Here is a 12,450-nt window from a genome sequence, read left to right as displayed (position 1 = left end):
GAAATTATTGTTCTGGCAATGCTTTTAAATATCTATATTATGCCACAGTACAAAGGGTCAGAGTAATTTGAGTTATTCAATAAAGCACCTTCCTGTTTCCTACTGCAGTAAAACTCTGCACTAAAAAGAAAAAGGCACCCCCTAATGCCAGGAAATTGGATTTTAAATCTTGGCTACCTCCATTTTGGTATCCTGGTGTGAAAAAGTCAAACCAATGCATTTTCTTTCCCTCTGGTATAAATACATGTTTGTTTATTTACTGTACAATTGCATGGAGGGCAGAAAAACTCATTTTATGTGGAATCAAATTGAAAGCACTTGTGTGCTTCTTGGTTCTAATATAGTGCAGAAAAGCAAAGAGGCAAAGGAAATCTTCTCTCATTTAAGGTTATGGCGTATTCTTATTCAATATTAAAGGTCTGGTACATTTCAGAAGGCGATGGGGCCCTGCTTGATTAAATCCTAGCAAAGACAGCCAACAATTAAATACAAAGCCCTTACAGTATCTGTACAGCATTCCTCTCAAGCAAATGCTAAATGAAAGGGAAATTAAAAATTAAAGGTAAAGTAAAAAGAACTGCATATACAGTATGTACTGCATATATGCATGCCAAGTACATACCGTATTGTGCAAGTATCATAATCACCATGAATGGATACTTCCATTATGAAATTCACGAGTGTCATCTAACCTTAAAGGAAAACTATACCCCCCAAACAATGTAGGTCTCTATTAAAAGATACTGAGTAAAACAGCTCATATGTAAAACCCTGCTTCATGTAAATAAACCATTATCATAATAATATACTTTTTTAGTAGTATGTGCCATTGGGTAATCATAAATAGAAAATTGCCATTTTAAAAAATAAGGGCCGCCCCCTGAGATCGTAAGATTCACTGTGCACACATACAAACCACATGTAAGGTCACATGAGCCAATTAACAGACAGAGTTCTGACTTTTGCTTCCTCACTTCTTCCTGTTACAGTTAGTGTTGTAGTATTTCTGGTCAGGTGATCTCTGAGGCAGCCCAGATAGAGTCATGAAATGGTGGTTCAAGGCAAGAGATGTAAAAGGGCAATATTTTTGTAAATATATATTCCAGTTTGGTAAGATTCTTTAATATGTCATTCAATTTGATATAAACTATCTGTTGCTTAAGTATTCATTTTGGGGGTATAGTTTTCCTTTAAGCTCTCCTGTAATGAGGGATGTACTAAATCCACTATTTTGGGATTCAGCCAAATCCCCAGTCCTTTGAGAAAGATTCAAACCAAATCCAAACCCTAATTTGCAAATGCAAATAATGGCCAGGAAGGGTTAAAAAAAGAACCACACATACCTCCCAAATGTCCCATTTTTCACAATTTTGACAGCTGAAACCCACAGTCCCGGATTGTTACTGGAATGTTCCAACTTTCTCTTTGAGCTCCTGCACTGAACAGCCAGAAAAAGATGCAAAGTGTCCAAAACTTAGTTGTCTTTTGGCAGAGAGCCCAGAATATGTGTCAGGTGGATAACTTTGTAACAATTTAAGATAAGCAAAGAAACAATTGTAACAATTTAAGATAAACAAGTCTATTGGGGAAACTGTGACTCACCACTGAAAGGGCAATGCACCTTCATTAGCAAAACTGTAATAGCACATAAAAACCACAGAAATGTGTTCAAACTTTCATAACCTGCCAAATTTTGTAAAATGGAAATGGTCAAAAAATTTCACTGCCTACCGCTCCCTAAATCTTCTTGTCCCTCTTTCTGTTTCCAAATTGTTGGGAGGTATGCATGCAGCATGTGGCAAAAATATTTTTTTATGTCCTTGTTTGTGTGAGATGATTTTAAGGATTAGAATTTAGTTCGGTCAAGAACTTGGATTCAGCCAAATCTGAATCCTGCTGAAACAGGCCATATCCTGGATTCATGCATCCCTGTCTGTAATAACTAAAATTACCAACATCAAATTAACAATTAAGGCACATATTATCAATAATCAGTTAGTGTACCCAAAGAGTCCTGAAGTTTCCCTTCCTTTGCCGGCTCCCAGTAGACTCGTTCTCCTTCGAGTATAATGCACAAATTTCCTTTGGTTTATAAGGAGTCAGAACTGCCACAGCTTAGGGAAGCAAGCAGTATGATAATATATGGTGTAGTATCAGTGTCGGACTGGGACACCAGGGGCCCACCAAAAAACCTTAGACCAGGGGCCCACCAAAAAACTTCAGACTAGGGGCCCACTCTCAGTACTATTTTCTTCCTCTCTTCACTCAACCTCTATCCTCCTAGTCTCTTTTCTTAACATCCTATAATCTATTATTCCATCTATTAAACCTCATTGTTCTCATAGAAATAGGGAATGACCATGAAATAGGCCAAATATTTAGCAGCATGAGGGCCCACTGACACCTGGGCCCACCGGGAGTTTTCCTGGTATCCCCGTGGGCCAGTCCGACACTGTGTAGTATGTTTACACTCTTTTTGATTTAGTTAGCCCACTTTCCAAATTTTCGATCAGACAGGGTTTTCATACGCTGCATACTTCCGATCTCACGGTACTTTAAAAAGGAGCAATACATAGCATAAGACCTTCTGAAATATATCTTTAAAAATACACTCACAATTGTGATAGTTAAACGAACAGCAGTCTCTAAGTCACCCGCAATCTGTAGCAGACTTGCTCTGACCAGCATTGTTTTTCCGCCACGTGTGCTCTTCCTAGGGTGCTTGTGTTATTCAGAAAATAACATAGTAGTGTTTTCAACAACTTAAAACCCCCTGACTGTGCCGCAGATGGCGATCTGAGTGACTCCTTCCAATAGAGGGTATGTGCTGAGTGTGGAGCTGCTTTACTGGAGGCTGGAGCGAGTGAACAGGACGGGCCAATGATTGTCAGGGCGGCCCTTACACTCGGTGCGATTTTTGATTAACCAAGTGTAAGGGCTGCCCTGACAATCATTGGCCCGTCTTGTTCCCTAGCCCCTCTCTATATTTACAAACTATATATCCCCCCCATACCATACTAACTATAGAGTTTAGTATCACTTTAGCCTATGATATTATGTCTGTCCAAGAAATCATCCAATCCACTCTTAAAGGCATTAACTGAATCAGCCATCACAACATCACCCGGCAGTGCATTCCACAACCTCACTGTCCTAACTGTGAAGAACCGCCTACGTTGCTTTAAATAAAAGTTCTGTTCCGCTAGTCTGAAGAGGTGGCCTCTGGTGTGGTGATACATTTTATGGAAAAAAAGGTCTCCCTCTAGCGGTCTATATTGTCCTATAATGTACTTATAATGATTAAGCATGTCCCCTCGCAAGTGCCTTTTTTCAGGAGAAAACAACCACAACCGTGACAGTCTACCCTCCTAATTTAAATCTTACATCCCTCTAAGCAGTAAATGGACCAGTTATTGTCTTTTTTAGTGCAATAATGTCTCAAAATATCACATTAATCGTGATTAAAAATAGTTTTAACGTATACGACATGGCAGTGTCATCCCCCTGTCAATATACACCTTGTAAGCCACTCCTTCACCATTGGGCTCTTTAACATCCCACCAACACCTGATGACATATAGGGAGACTATGGAGTTTTGAAAACAGCTAGAGGGGAGCAGGCTGGACATCTCTGAAATACTTTCAGTCTATTCTTAACTAGGGATGTAGCGAACAGTTCGCCTGCGAACTTGTTCGCGCGAACTTCGACCGTTCGCGTCCGCCTAATGTTCGCGAACGTTTGGGAACGTTCGCAATTTGAGTTTGCGACCATTCGACCGCTAAAATCGAACGATTTCCATTCGTTCGAACGATTTCCATTTGTTCGAACGATTAAAATCCCTCGACCGTTCGATTCGAATGAAAATCCTTCGATCGAACGATGAAAATCCTTCAAACGTTCGAATCGAACGAAAAATCCTTCGAACGTTCGAATCGAACGATTTTGCGGGTGTTCGAAGCTCGCGAACGGTTCGCGAACCGTTCGCATTTTTTGCCGGTGTTCGCGAACGGCGTTCGCGAACACCAAAACGGCGGTTCGCTACATCCCTATTCTTAACCATAACCATTTTTACAAGAGTAAGCCTTACCAATTTCTATGTACTTTATGGTTTCCATGCCTTGAAAGAAAATATAGTTGTCGGTATGTACTGTTTTGCAGCAACATGAGTAAAGTAATGTATACCTTTTTATGTGATTTCCAGAATAACCTTCACCAAGCATTTCTGTACATTTATACAGTATGTAAGTGAGCATAGTAATGCTACCTTATCCATATACTATATACAATGGACTATAAAGATCACATGATAAAATGTCCAGCTAGGACACAAGCAAATGCCTATGATATAGAAACCCTAGTAGTATATCAGTTTCTGAACCTTTATATAGTAGTGCTTGGTCATTATTTTCTAGCAAATGCCTGTTAAATCAGTCTAGTAAATGTTGTAATAAAGTAAAGGAATTGAATCCAGAAATGCTACAACATGTTAACTTTTCCAAGCCCCTACTCTGCTCTTCCCAAAAGGGAAAACCGGTAAATAGAGTGGAATCAGTGTGTTTATTTCTTCATAACATGTTTCGGATAAACATATCCTTCATCAGCAACTGATGAAGGATATGTTTATCCGAAACATGTTGTGAAGAAACACCTTACGCTTCATCTATTTTTAATTATATTTTATGGAGATTGTCCAGCACTACCAACGGATTGGTTGGCTAGTGGGTGTGTACTTCAGAGAGCGTGTTTTTTAACAATATAACAGTAAAAGTTACGTTTTAAATTATATGTTGTTACTTTTGTGAGTGTTACCACTTCCTGAACTGGCTTGCTTTGTGGCAAATGAAAGGTCACTTAATACTATTGGTGTCCAGCCATTTACCACGATTCTTTGGTTTGATTTTGAAGAAATAAACACACTGAATTCACTGTGGTTCTCCAGAGTTTATTTTATGCTGATCTTGGAAGTGTTGTGGCCTGGAAGGTGCCATTACTCTGTTGAGAATAACCCTAACACAGATTGGAGTGAGGGACCACCTAAAATTGTGCAATTACCTGTGAAGGATAGAGTGGAGTATGATAACCGTGTTGTATAAAAGTGTAGTTAAATGCTACAACCTTCAAGACTCATCCAGAATGATTAAGTATGACGGGATGTGACACTTAAAACATTTCAATATCTTTTAAGAGATGTTTGTCTATGTAACTATTGTATATTGGAAGGCCATTTGGACAGGTAAATCCTTGTTTCTAATGTTTTTGCTTAAAGGGATACTGTCATGGGAAAAAAAATGTTCAAAATAAATCAGTTAATAGTGCTGCTCCAGCAGATTTCTGCACTGAAATCCATTTCTCAAAAGAGCAAACAGATTTTTTTATATTCAATTTTGAAATCTGACATGGGGCTAGACATATTGTCAATTTCCCAGCTGCCCCAAGTCATGTGACTTGTGCTCTGATAAACTTCAATCACTCTTTACTGCTATACTGCAAGTTAGCATGATATCACCCCCCTCCCCTTTTCCCCCCAGCAGCCAAACAAAAGAACAATGGGAAGGAAACCAGATAACAGCTCCCTAACACAAGATAACAGCTGCCTGGTAGATCTAAGAACAACACTCAATAGTAAAAACCCATGTCCTACTGAGACACATTCAGTTACATTTAGAAGGAAAAAGGAAAAACAGCAGCCTGCCAGAAAGCATTTCTCTCCTAAAGTGCAGGCACAAGTCACATGACTGGGGCAGCTGGGAAATTGACAAAATGTCTAGCCCCATGTTAGATTTCAAAATTGAATATAAAAATCTGTTTGCTCTTTTGAGAAATGTATTTCAGTGCAGAATTCTGCTGGAGTAGCTCTATTAACTGATGTGTTTTGAAAAAACATGTTTTCCGATGACAGGATCCCTTAAATGTTTTTGGTTTTCTATAACAGGTACACATTCATGTTGAAAGAATACTAAGCAACTGAATAATTTAAACTTCTATTTCCTCATGCTGAATATCAATCCCATACTCTCTTTATGTTGACACGTAACCCCTAGTAGTTGCATGCCCCTCTCTCTCCATTCTGCTCTTTCCTATTATTCATCTTCCTTTAACAGTCTCTACACTCCTCCGAGATATCCTTATCCCCCCTCCTCTTTAGATAAACCTCCTGTTTTTATGTTGCTCTTTACTGAATAATGAGACTTTTTCTGCTAGTACAAAATAAAAATGGTACAGTATTTAACTATAGAATTTGCTACAGGAAGTTGGACTAAATAATTTATCACTGTCTGTGTTAAAACACACACTGCATAATAAGTTTGAATAATAAGTTTTATATATAACAGTCCTTCTTGGAATTGTAATATGGCCATTTTTTCCATAGCCTTGTCTTAGTTAAGATGCTATTTATGCTTTCCAGGGATATAAAGTAAATTCACTGTTGATGCTCTGTGGCATTTTATTATTTTCTTATTTTGCATGATGTCAAACACCAGTATTTGTAACTAGACTCATTTATCTGGCATTTCTCCTAATGCTAGCAAACGCCACACATATATCCTATAGAGTAATGCTGTATTTGCTTCATGTTCCTTGCCATGTCTTCAGGGAAAAACCAAAATACCTGTATGAACACATTGTTCTGACTAATGCTAGCACTGGATTCCAGGTCTGCCATACATGTGACTTCCACTCATAATAAAGCCACATAATTATATGACTCATCCTTTCAAACTTCATAGGGGAGGCAATATGAAAATGTATTATTTTATACCATTAATGTGCTTTATAATGTACTATGTGTAGGTTTTACATGAATTTCATTAAAAATAACAGGATGACAAAACTACAGCAATGCTTATTAATATCATACAGTCATCTGTACATTCTTAAGGATATAAAGTTATTCTTCGGTCTTTGAGGAATTTTATGGTTGTGGAATAAATACAACTATTTTAGCTTGTAAGTATAAATCATAATATGAAGAAAAAGGCAAAGTAAGGCTCACTATTTTAAAAGAAACATATTTTTTAATTTGTAACAGTTACTGTATATAACAAAATGTAATTGTGTGCGCAAACTTCAGTACGCACAGGCCAATCCCATGTAATACACATTACTGTAACATACAGTAGCTTGTACAATGGAAGGGTTACAGCCCTGAGGAGAATTCTTGGGTTCCTGTTTGTGATGTAAGGGCTGATCGTCTCAGGAAACAATTTCATTTTAAATTTCCTGAGAAACCTGGGGGTCCAGTGGCCCCTCCTCTGGGGGGGGGAAATGTGAGGGCTACTCACCCTGGTGGTCTAGTGGACCAGTGGGGACGCCCGCCGCGCTCTCGGCGGGGACACCTGCCACGCCGGTATTCCTCTTTTCTAGTGCCGGTTTCCTAGTGCGGCGTGCCTCTGCTTGATTTAAAGGCACAGTCGTGCTGGCGTGATGACGCCATCGTGCAATGGCACAAAACTCAAACACTTTAAAAGGAAACTCCAGTGTATAATTCTTTGCCCGTTATAGGATCTTTTCTCTGTGAGTTTCCTGGTGCCTCTGTGCTGAAAAGCATCTGATACCTGTAGTAACCCCTGCCTGTTTTTGACGATTCTGACTTCTGTAATCCTGACTCTGCCTGGTAACTGATTCTCCTGTATCTGTATCCCTTCTGATTGATCTCCTGGTTTGACCCTTGCCCGCCTGACTTCGTTTGTACTCTGCCTGTCCCGACCCAGCCTGATTACGCTTTCTGCCTACGCCTCGTACCACAGCCTTCTGCCCAAAAGAGTTTGCATTACCATTGTGCCCCTTTGCTCATTGAGAATCTTTCGCTTGGCACCTCTCTTAATAAGACCTGGCAGCATCCAATTAGCCGAGGGCTCCTCCCGAGGTGAAAGGTGGCTGTTAAAGGCAGAAGCAAGAGCCGAGAACAGAATTGAATAGATCCTGCAGCATATCCCAGACAAACTAAATTCAATCTTGCGTCTCCTACTCAAGCTATTACACAACCTCACAAACTTGAAAATAAAAGTTTTCTAGCAGTTATCTCTGAGACAATAGGATAAAATAGTCGATTTCAAACGCTTTTTCTGTTTAAAGTGACACAGTGAAAGTTAGTCATGCAGAGCTGTCACTTTCCCACGATAAATGGAACTGGCATTGTACAGAGACAAATAGGGTATGTAGAGCAATATCAATGATCAGCTCTCCATTTTATTGCAATCGTTCCTTGTTCCAGTGTTGTCATAGAAGATATATAGTGGGTTTTTTTTTTTAAATGCAGCAAAGTTTGCTAAAGAATTTTCAAAGTTTGTCAAAATCTGTAGCTCTTTTTTTGCTGCCATTGTATTGTCAAAAATAGAAGAAGGAAGATGAATTGTTTATGATTGTTTTTAATAAACTGTTTAAATGTTGTTCCTCCAGGTATAACATCTGTTCTTATAATCCATTTTAAAATATACAAAATATGTAGGCGTGTAAAACCCTTGTAAATCATCATTGTCGGTGTAACTGGTAACTAAGGGCAATCTGTAGGTGCGTTGTATACCAAAACAAATCTGTCTTCATCTTTTTTTTTTAAGGAATTATTTAATTGTAGTTTCTCTGTGTTTAAAGATTCAGTCACATTTAAAGAGAAAACAATATTATCAGCCAGATGATACTATTTAGCTCTCATTTTTAGTGTAGTGGTATTATTTGTTGGTTATCATTGGCTATTTAAACTTGATGAAGTACGGGGTGTGGTTGCCTTGAGAAAGGTCTATTTTTGCACAAAAGCCCTAGTGTATAATAAATCTTAAAAAGTTTGAGAGTTTTTTCCACTAAAAATTTGGATTTTATAGTAAATAAAACTCAAATGTTTTGAGTTTTTTTTATTCAGACTTTAATAAATAACCCCAAAGTTTTATAATCTGATTCCTATGCAACATTTCCCTATTTCTTTTACTAATCATCAGCAACCTACTCTATAATGCCAAGGGTCATTTAATTCAACAGGATGGTGTATTCAGGCAGTTCTGCTTTCAGTAAACGATCATCATGAATGAATAATGAATGTTCCAAAATATCTACTTTTTATTTCTCAACTTTATCTTTGCATTTATATAATACAATCTGCATTCAAATTATTGATTTATAGGGATTACATGCTAGATTAATCTCATAGATAGATTCAAGTGAATGCATTTTTATTAAAAAGATATGAATCTTGAAAATGGTTGGTTTATAAATATATAAGTCAAAAGATCAAACCTTAGAAAGTGTAAAATAAACACAAATAGCACATATACACAGTATAGAGCACTGTGTATATTCCATAATGGATTCATGTATTAGTAAATCGCATATAAAATTTTATATCACCATTGTGAAACATGGGAAAAAAGGCAAAAAAGATCAATACATTCTATTCTTTTAGTATGTATTTTATAAGGTGCAGGTTAAAAAGCAAATAAAAGTAATTGCAAAGAAAGGATTTCCATAAAAAGCATACATTTGATGAGCAAATGTAATAATTTTTTGGCTTATAACCATTAAAATATGGCAATAGCAGCTGCAGACATGAATGGGCCTGAACCATTTTAGATTGGAACTGCTGAGGGATTCATTCTGTGTGGATTATGTGGCTTCAACTTTAGAACCACTGCAACCCCCTTTGTGTTATTCCCTACAGTATTTGTAAAATAGAAATGGAAAGAAAATTACATACAGATTTGCATGTATATCAAAGGTTTCATTCGTCCAGCTCCTAAGATTTAGTACCTAGAGGTGATACAGCAACTTTTTAGTTTGTTCACTTATTATGAGTATGTTTCACCAAGGTTTTCAATGTTACCCATAGTTGGTTGTTTTATACTTTTTAACTGCAAGATAGTGCAGGCTAGAATCTTGCTAAGCTATTGTTCTGTTTCCATACCATAATTCTGCTATTTACCCCAAAGTCTTACTATCACTCTAAGCCCCATGAGATAATTTTATAAACAGAGTAGATTGGAGGCACGACCTGATGTCATTGGTGCCTGGTAAAATGAGTAAAGAATGGGTAACATGTAAAAAAGCATTTACAGAGAAAGTATCTGTCTATCATGCTTTTCCTAGTACTAAACACTGTTAAACAAAACATTTTAAACTAATTATATTGTTATCATTTTGAGTTTAAAATGTTTAGACTGTTTTTTTTTATTTTAAAGCTCCTTAAATATACATGATTTTGTCTCTTAAAGTCCACATAGACATGACTGCATACCAAAAAATCTGAAACAAGCTTTTACCAAAAGTTGGGTTTATATGAATGTTTGCTTCTAAGCACATGACTTTATTCTCTCCCTTCCTGTATATAGATGAGCAATGTAGCACTGGTAGATTTATTATGATCTAGTTTAAGCAGATAATGCTGCTGCCTAGAAAAGCCTTCATATACTGTATGAGTAGCAACATGGATTCATTTATACTTTTGCCTTAGTAGACACAATTGTTTAACAAAAGAAGAACATTTTCTGGTGTTCTTTGCACACTGTGTGGCAGTGAATGGGTTTCAGCCTTTTTTCCTTGTTACAATTCTCGGTGTCTGCTAACGCTTCTCTCTCTCCTGGTTTCATTGTCTCACGATTCTTCAGTGCTGCATATAATTATGCTACAGCAGTGTCGCCAGCTTAATAAATTTTTACTTTTATGTTACAAGTTTAAAAGTTGAACTGCACATTTGTTTTTCTCTGGTAGAAGTGGCAGTAGAAGACCTACTTTACTAACAAGCCGGCAATGCTTGCAGAAGTTATTACACAAGGGCTTCAATGTTATTACTCTGTAACTGGGTTACAGTGTTTTCTTTCTTTATAAGTAGGATATGTGGTCATTAGGATTATTACCATTTGCAATGTGTAATATTCCCTTTTTCCCCCTTGAAAATGAAAGCTATTGGGAAAAATGTAAATTTCAAGCTGGTATACTTCAGAGCAGGTTTGCTACTTCTTGATGCCTTGGACAGTTGATGACACACATGAACTTTTTCATTAAATTATGGGGTCAGAGATGAGCTGAGAGTGAATAACAGCAGATTTGAATGTGGAACAGGGTGCAGAGAGTAGCACTTTGTGCATAAGAGGACAGGTGTCTAAGGGAAGACACATACTGCTCTATATATGGCAGGCTCAACGAAGGCAAAGGAAGCTGTGAACTGACAATGGATGTGTAGTAATACCTGTTGGAACACGGCGAGGAGGGCCTCCACGTCTGTGTTCGTCACGCGACAGTCCATGTTTGACGCCATTTCACATTCTCTGACTACTCTCTTGGATTCTGTTACTGTACTGAGATATTGGTGTTTCTGACCCTACCTACAACCTGGACTATTCTTTTGTCTCCAGAATCTGTGCTGCTCTGCCTGGTTTGGGATCGACTCGGCCTGTCCCTTGAACACTATCCTTGTTCCCCATCCTACCTGTATACATTACAGTTCCCTTGCCTGTCCAAAACTCACTCCCTGGTCCTCTCACTTTAAGACCTGGCAGCATCCGAATAGTGGAGGACTCCTCCCGAAGCAAAAGGCAGCTGTTATAAGTGGAAGAGTGAGCCAAGGCCGGGACCTTGGGGAAGCAATATGTTACAGGATGGGGAGCAAGGAGCATAATATGAGCTTTGGGTCTATTTTTTTAAACTTTGCACCTTGCCTACTTAGTGTAAGCCCGTGCACCATTATAGATATACTTGCTGCAGCCTTCTGTATAATATTAGTGAGATACATGAATAAATGTTTTCACATTCTATAAGGAAAATACACTGTTTGCTTACATACATGTATGGGATCTGTTATGAGATTATGAGAATGCCATCTCCACTCTCTCAGACTCCATTTTAATAAAATTACATTTTTAAATAATTATTTGCCTTTTTGCTGTAATAATAAAACTATACCTTGGACATGATCCCAATTAAGATATAATTAATCCTTATTACTTTTTAGTAGACTTAAGGTATGGAGATCAAATTGCAAAAAAATCCCTTATCTGGAAAACCCGAGGTACAAAGCATTCTGGATAACAGAATTAAACATAGACTTGAAAATAATAAACCAAAAGCATATTTGCCTTTAAATGTCCATGTTCTCTAGTGTTTACATACTGTATAAAACTGACAGTCTGATAGTTTAGCCTTCTTGCTTCCCTGGAACCCTTTTGGCAGTGACAAAGTAAGAAATTAAATGTTTTTCATTAAGGCAAACAACAGACATATTTTTGCTTCCAAACCAAACACATCCATGCTAAAACTATCTGACAGCCATGTACACACAACAAAGCTGTTTGGATTTATGAACTCAGACAAACCTCCAATAATAATTTTTTTTCTCTCAACAGCTGGGTTAACAATTTTGGGCATGAGGGCCTGGGGCTTCTCCTAGATGTTCTGGAAAAGCTACTGGACAAGAAACAGTAAGAATTAAATAATCATTTCAATAAGAAATCAGTGGTTTCTAAGAC

The sequence above is a fragment of the Xenopus laevis genome, chromosome 8S (assembly GCF_017654675.1).
Source record: "Xenopus laevis strain J_2021 chromosome 8S, Xenopus_laevis_v10.1, whole genome shotgun sequence".
Classification (NCBI taxonomy): domain Eukaryota; kingdom Metazoa; phylum Chordata; class Amphibia; order Anura; family Pipidae; genus Xenopus; species Xenopus laevis.
This window is presented reverse-complemented; position numbering follows the sequence as displayed.